The sequence below is a fragment of the Chiloscyllium plagiosum genome, unplaced genomic scaffold (genome assembly GCF_037043375.1).
Source record: "Chiloscyllium plagiosum isolate Xiang-an unplaced genomic scaffold, Cpla_swu_hap1 HiC_scaffold_28, whole genome shotgun sequence".
Classification (NCBI taxonomy): Eukaryota; Metazoa; Chordata; class Chondrichthyes; order Orectolobiformes; family Hemiscylliidae; genus Chiloscyllium; species Chiloscyllium plagiosum.
This window is the reverse complement of record NW_028270166.1, coordinates 29,959,901-29,967,835: the sequence shown is the minus strand read 5'-3', so window position 1 is coordinate 29,967,835 and position 7,935 is coordinate 29,959,901.

Here is a 7,935-nt window from a genome sequence, read left to right as displayed (position 1 = left end):
AGGGAAAACAGCCTCAGCCTATTCACCTTCTCCCTATAGCTCAAAACCTCCAACTCTGGCAACATTCTTGTAAATCTTTTCTGAATCCTTCCATGTTTCACAGCATCCTTCCTTTAAGAGGGAGACCAGAATTGCACACAGTATTCCAAATGTGGCCTAACCGATGCCCTGTACGGCTGCAACATAACCTCCCAACTCCTACACTCAATGCGCTGATCAATAAAAGAAACTAAACCAAAAGTTGTCTTCACTATCCTATTAACATGTGATGCCAATTCAAAGGAACCAAAAGCCTGCACACCAAAGTCTTTTTGTTCAGCAACGTTCCCCAAGACCTTATGGCTAAGTGTAGAAGTTCTGTCCTGATTTGTCTTTCCAAAGTGCACTTCTCAACCCATTGGCTCATCTGACTTTTGCTGTCCACTGCATGTCCAATTTTAGTGTCAACTGCAAGCTGTCTAACTATATCTCCTATGTTTGCATCCATATAGATGAAAATGATGCACCCAGCACCGATTTTTTTTTTTTGTGGCAAACCACTGGTCACAGGCCTCCAGTCTGAAAAGCAACCCTCTACCTTCAAGCCAGTTCTTATCCAAATGGCCAGTTCTCCCAATATTCCATCTGATCTAACCTTGCTAACCAGTCTACCGTGAGGAACCTTGTCAAATGTCTTACTGAAGTCCATACAGATCACATCCACCGCTCTGCTCTCATCAATCCTCTGTTACTTCTTCAAAACACTCAATCAAGTTAAAGTGAGGCATGATTTTCCATGCACAAAGCAATGTTGACTATCCCTAATCAGTCCTTGCCTTTCCAAGTACATGTAAATCCTGTCCCTCAGGATTCCTTCCAACAAATTGTCCACCACTGATGTCAGGCTCACTGGTCTAAAGTTCCCTGGCTTGTCCCAGCAAGGGGCCCTGGCTTCGCACAAGAGTTCTAGGGTACACCTGATCAGGTCCTGGGGATTTATTCACCTTTATGCATTTTAAGACATCCAGCTCCAGCACCACCACCTCTGTAATATGGATATTTTTCAAGATGTCACCAACTTTTTCCCCACATTGTATATCTTCCATGTCCTTCTCCACTGATGCAAAATACTTGTTTAGTATCTCTCCCATCTGTGGTTCCACACATAGACTGCCTTGCAAATCTTTAAGGGATCCTATCTCTCCATAGTTACCCTTTTGTCCTCAATGTACTTGTAAAATCCATTTGGATTCTTCTTAACTCTATTTGCCAAAGCTATCTCGTGTCCCCTTTTTGTTCTCCAGATTTCCCTCTTCAGTATAATCCTACTGCCTTCACATTCTAAGGATTCACTTGATCTCTTCTATCTATACCTGACCTATGCTTCCTTTTTCTTGGCCAAAATCTTAGCTTCTCTAGTCATCCAGCATTCCCTACACCTACCAGTCTTGTCTTTCACCCCTGACAGAAATATACTGTCTCTGGGTTCTTGTTGTCTCATATCTGAAGGCTTCCCATTTTCCAGTCATTCTTTTACCTGCGAGCATCCGCTGCACCCTGCACAACCCCCCTCTTTCCCCCCCCCCCCCCCCCCCGCCCCCACCTCACCCCCCCATCACCTTTTCCTGACAGAGTTTTAGTCTTCCAACTCATGGAGATTTCAAGTGAATCCAGAAGCAAATCTCTACTTCTCTGAAAGTTAGTGATAATTGACGGTGATAGGATAGTTTGTTCCTGTGTGCAGGTGGAGTTTTGGAGTGGGGACGGAATAGTCTTGAAAGTAGTCTGGATAGTAAACTTTTGAAGGGAAATGTTAAGTTTGACAATTCTTTCACGGTCTGGTTTGGGTAGAGGCCTGGGTAGTAGTCTAGAAAGATCCCAAACTGCCAACTTTTTCTCTGCTAGGATCGTGTTTGGGAGTGATGCCAGTGAAGTCAGTTAAATTACCCCAGAGCAGGAAACAAGACTGGGATGTTTACGTTTTATATGGCTCAGCATCAGCCCCAAGAGGTATTTCTCAATCATTGAGATATCTCTTTTTCCATTTGATGCTGGAATGTTGTCAGTTGGAATCCTGACTGTAGGGGCCAGTTTTGCAACAACTAAAGCAAACTTCCAAAGCTCAGCCCTGCTGAATGTTGTCAATATTTCTTTTAACCCCCTAAGCCAGTTTCAAGCCAGTGCTCCTAATTGCTTGCAGAGGATGGAGGAGTGATGTCTGTGGCACATGTGTGGAATCACATTGTATTTATTTTTTCCTAAGATCATGCTAATTTACTGCCATGATCTGTTCACATGAAACTGAAGTGAAAATTCATCATTCCATAAGGTCATTAATAACAGCTGTGTGGATAACAGTAGCGCCACTGACTAAAAAGCTTTCTGTAATGGGTTATCCTTGAGCTACTTAAGTACAAAACATCAGCACTGACTTCCTCGGCTTTTTATTCTTATTAATTTATTGAGCAAGATTTTTGCTTAATCTAAATCTCCATTTTCCTAACTGTCCGGTGTTCTGTTTGTATTGGAGCTTGATGACCTCAATTTTAACCATTTCTTCCTTCACTGAACAATACTGAACTGATGCTTTGATGTTTAATATGTTAAAATACCTTTTTGTGACTTTTTTGATAAAGTAGGTCAGTGCTACTGAGTGAAGCATGCTCTCTAATTTTGTCATTTACAATAAGGATTCTTTCCAATTACAATAAACCCTTGTAACTTAGCAACCAACCTCAGACATTCAAGTTAAAATAGATATTAGGAGTAATAAGGATTGGGGAAAATTACTAAAGGAATTGTTGAAAGTATTTGATGATGTGCTACGTAAAAGTGAAGGAGTGTCTGCTCTTGTGCAGTCCTGCCAACCTGATGCCTTCTGAAGTGGCTGTTATGTTCAGTGCACGATCTGCAGGTTCTGTCACATTTAGGTCAGGTTGTAGTTGGAAGGTTGGGTAGATTGGTTGGTGGTGGCTCATGCCTTCCCCCTTTCATGTTGGTTTTGCCTCTTTTGAATTATTCAGTGCCTTGCTGATTGAGCTTTCTCCATTTTGTTCACACCCAAACCAGGGGGTTCTATGACTTGGCAGAGATGTTTGATCTCTTTTGGGATGTTTTGAGTACACCACTGAAGTGTTCCCACTGTTCTCCTGGGAGTCTTCTACCATGACTGAGTTCATCATGGAGCAGTTGTGTAGGGAGTCAGGACTAGAATCCAGGCTAGTTTTGTGTGACTAGCATCTCTGTGCTGGTTAAGTTGACTTGGAAGATGCTGCTGTTTGACCATTTTCCTAGCTGCTGGGAGAATATGTTGCGATACATACTGCTAATGCTTCTCCAGTGCTTAGTGGCTCCTTGGCCATCCAATTCTCCAAAGTTTGGGGATCACTATAGCCGTGGCCTTGGGTTTGAGATCTGATCCTCCAATACTTTATTCTTTCAGTCAGCTAACGGCTGAGTTAATGCATTGGAGGCAATGATAAATCATTTCATTATGTCTGCATTGAATAGAGACTGAAATTGTGTTGCTGGAAAAGCGCAGCAGGTCAGGCAGCATCCAAGGAGCAGGAGAATCGACGTTTCGGGCATGAGCCTTTCTTCAGGAATTCGGGCTCATGCCCGAAACGTCGATTCTCCTGCTCCTTGGATGCTGCTTGACCTGCTGCGCTTTTCCAGCAACACATTTTCAGCTCTGATCTCTAGCATTGCAGTCCTCACTTTCTCCATTAAATGGAGACTCACAAGATATAGAAAATGTTTTTTATTTTGCTATTGATAGTCATTAATGGCAGGAGGTGTTCTGTCAGCAGCTGGTTGGAAGAGGACATTAATTTTCTCTGTAAAATAGCAAAATACTGTGGATGTTGGAAATCAAACAAAAATGTAAACTGTAGGAAATTTGTACTTTTGCACCACAGATGCTGCATTGTTATAACTTTAGAATTATCATAGTATCCCAACAGTGTGGAAAGAGACTGTTCAGCCCGTTGAGCCGGAACTCACCCTATCTATCTAACCCTGCATTGCCCGTGGCTAATCCACCAATTCTGCCCATCCCTGGTTACTATGGGGCAGTTTAGCATGGCCAATGCACCTTAAATTGCACATCTTTGGACTTTAGGAGGAAACCAGTGGAGCCACATAGACACAGGGAGAATGCAGCAGCTGCAATTTTCTAAGCTGGAATCAAACCTGGATCCCCTGTGCTGTGAGAACTAAAGAAAGATGGAAATTTCAAAGTTATAAAAGCCAATAAAAGGATCAGGAAGAAGAAAATAGTTGGTCTGATAGAGTGGTGGATTGGAGTGATTAATTTATTTTCAGTTAGATGTTTTGAAACACAAAAGGCAGTGGTAATGGGTATACTAAAGAGCCAAATGCCATGTCCAGATGAGGTGTGAATGGCCATATAATAGTTATCTGCATATAACATGAAGAGGGCAAGAAAGAAATAAACAATCAAAAGAAAAAGAACACAAAAAAAAACAAGATGCAAGCAAAGATTATGATCTAAATTTCTTCGACTCAGTATGGCTCCAGAGCAGCAGATCAAGCATGCTGTTTCATTTTTTTTATTTCAAAAATATACTTTATTCATAAAATTATTTGGATCTCTTTACAATTGGTCATGCCATTCTTGTGCACACATTACATTGCTTTACATACAGACATCGAAATTTATTTTTCCTCTATACAAGTCTGTACATTTACTATCCAGCTCTTCTGCTGAGGCGTCAGCAGAGCCCAAATGGCTGGGTGGGCCCCCTGTTCTTCTTAGGCAGGCAGATGTTACACAGTGGTCTTTGCTGAAAATGTGTTGCTGGAAAAGCGCAGCAGGTCAGGCAGCATCCAGGGAACAGGAGAATCGACGTTTCGGGCATAAGCCCTTCTTCAGGAATGCCCTGAAGAAGGGCTTATGCCCGAAACGTCGATTTTCCTGTTCCCTGGATGCTGCCTGACCTGCTGCGCTTTTCCAGCAACACATTTACAGCTCTGATCTCCAGCATCTGCAGACCTCACTTTCTCTACAGTGGTCTTTCCCCACCGCGCCTTGGCGGCAGCTGCCCCAAGCTTCAGCACGTCCCTCAACACGTATTCCTGGACCTTGGAATGTGCCAAACTCAGTCGGGGTCAACTCCTTCAGTTGGAAGATCAACAGGTTTCGGACCGCCCAGAGAGCGTCCTTCACTGAGTTGATGATCCTCCAGGCACAGTTGATGTTCATTTTGGTGTGCGTCCCGGGGAACAGGCCGTAGAGCACGGAATCCCAGGTCACGGCGCTGCTCGGGACGAACCTCGACAAACACCACTGCATTTGTCTCCAGACTTCCTTTGCATAGGCACATTCCAGAAGGAGGTGTGTGACAGTCTCGTCCCCCCCCCCCGCAGCCGCTTCGAGGGCAGCTTGTGGAGCGGCTGAGAGTCCGGGCGTACATAAAAGATCTCGCAGGCAGAGCCCTTCTCACCACCAGCCAAGCTATGTCTTGGTGCTTGTTGGAAAGTTCTGGCGATGACGCATTCTGCCAAATGGCTTTGACAGTCTATCCAGAGAACCGCTCGATAGGATCTGCCCTCTCCTTTTCCCGAAGGGTCTCAAGGACACTACGTGCTGACCACTTCCTGATGGACTTGTGGTCAAAGGTATTTTTCTTCATAAACTTCTCCACGAAGGACAGTTGATACGGAACGGTCCAACTACTCGGAGCATTCCACGGCAGCGAGGCCAGGCCCATCCTTCGCAATACCGGGGACAGGTTTTTTTTTATTTCAAAAATATATTTTATTCATAAAATACTTTAATGGTCTGTACAGTTGGACATGTGTAAACATTCAATTTGTTTGCATACCGAAAACAGAGTAATCATTCCTATTTACAGGTCTGTACGGTTACATTTTTAGCTGAGGTGTCAGCGGAGCCCAAATGACTGCGTGGGCCCCCTGTTCTTCTTTAGGCAGGCAGATGTTACACGGTGGTCTTTCCCCACCGCGCCTTGGCGGCAGCTGCCCCAAGCTTCAGCGCGTCCCTCAACACATAGTCCTGGATCTTGGAATGTGCCAGTCTGCAACACTCAGTCGGGGCCAACTCCTTCAGCTGGAAGATCAACAGGTTTTGGACCACCCAGAGAGTGTCCTTCACCGAGTTGATGATCCTCCAGGCACAGTTGATGTAGTCTCGGTGTGTGTCCCGGGGAACAGGCCGTAGAGCACGGAGTCCCGCGTCACGGCGCTGCTTGGGACGAACCTCGACAAACACCACTGCATTCCTCTCCAGACTTCTTCTGCGTAGGCACATTCCAGAAGGAGGTGTGTGATAGTCTCCTCCCCCCCGCAGCCGCTTCGAGGGCAGCGTGCAGTGCGGCTGAGAGTCCGGGCATGCATAAAGGATCTCACAGGCAGAGCCCTTCTCACCACCAGCCAAGCCATGTCTTGGTGCTTGTTGGAAAGTTCTGGCGATGAGGCATTCTGCCAAATGGCTTTGACAGTCTGCTCAGGGAACCGCTCGATAGGATCCCCCTCTCCTTTTCCCGAAGGGTCTCAAGGACACTACGTGCTGACCACTTCCTGATGGATTTGTGGTCAAAGGTGTTTTTCTTCATAAATTTCTCCACGAAGGACAGGTGATACGGATCGGTCCAACTACTCGGAGCATTCCGCGGCAGCGAGGCCAGGCCCTTCCTTCGCAACACCAGGGATAGGTAGAACCTCAGTACGTAGTGACACTTGGTGTTTGCATACCGGGGATCCACGCACAGCTTGATGCAGCCACACACAAAGGTGGCCATCAGGGTGAGGGTGGCATTGGGTGTATTTTTTCCCCCGTTGCCCAGATCTTTGTACAGCGAGTCCCTTCGGACCCGGTCCATCTTTGACCTCCATATAAACTGGAAGATGCCCTGGGTGACTGCAGCGGCACAGGTTCTGGGAATAGGCCAGATCTGTGCCACGTATAACAGCAATGACAGTGCCTCACACCTGATGACCAGGTTTTTTCCCACGATGGAGAGCGACCGTAGCTTCCATCTGCCCAGTTTCTGCCTCACTTTGCTGTTACGCTCCTCCCAAGACTTGGCGCACGCCCCAGCCCCCCCAAACCAAATACCCAGCACCTTCAGGTGGTCGGTCCTGACGGTGAAGGGGATCGAGGATTGGTCGGCCCAGTTCCCGAAGAGCATGGCCTCACTCTTGCCTCGGTTTACCTTGGCCCCTGAGGCCCGTTCGAACTGGTCACAAATGCACAAGAGTCTGCGCATGGACAGCGGATCCGAGCAGAAAACGGCGACGTCATCCATGTACAGGGAGGCCTTAACCTGCAGGCCCCCGTTGCCAGGAATAGTCACCCCTCTCAGGCTCGCATCCTTCCTGATGGACTCGGCAAATGGCTCTATGCAGCACGCAAACAAGGCAGGAGAGAGAGAGAGAGCAGCCCTGCCTGACTCCATATCTGACTGGGAAGCTACCTGATTCCCACCCATTGATTGAGACTGCACTGACAATGTTGGTGTGGAGCAGTTTGATCCAATTGCAGATTCCCTCCCCAAAGCCCATTTTGGAGAGAACATCTCTCATATACGTGTGTGATATCCTGTCAAAGGCTTTCTCCTGGTCCAGGCTGATCAGGCAGGTGTCCAACCCTCTGTCCTGCACGTAGGCAATCGTATTCCTGAGGAGTGCGAGACTCTCAGTGATCTTCCTGCCCGACACAGCACAGGTTTGGTCAGGGTGAATCACCGACTCTAGAGCAGACCTGACCCGGTTGGCGATTACCTTTGACAGAATTTTGGAATCCGCATTCTACAGTGAGATTGGTCTCCAATTTTTGCGTTCCTCCCTCTCCCCCTTTCGCTTGTAGATGAGGGTGATGATGCCTTTCCTCATGGATTCACTCATGGTACCTGCTAGAAGCATACTGACATACACCTCCAGCAGGTCCTGGCCAATCAAGTCCCACAGAGCGGA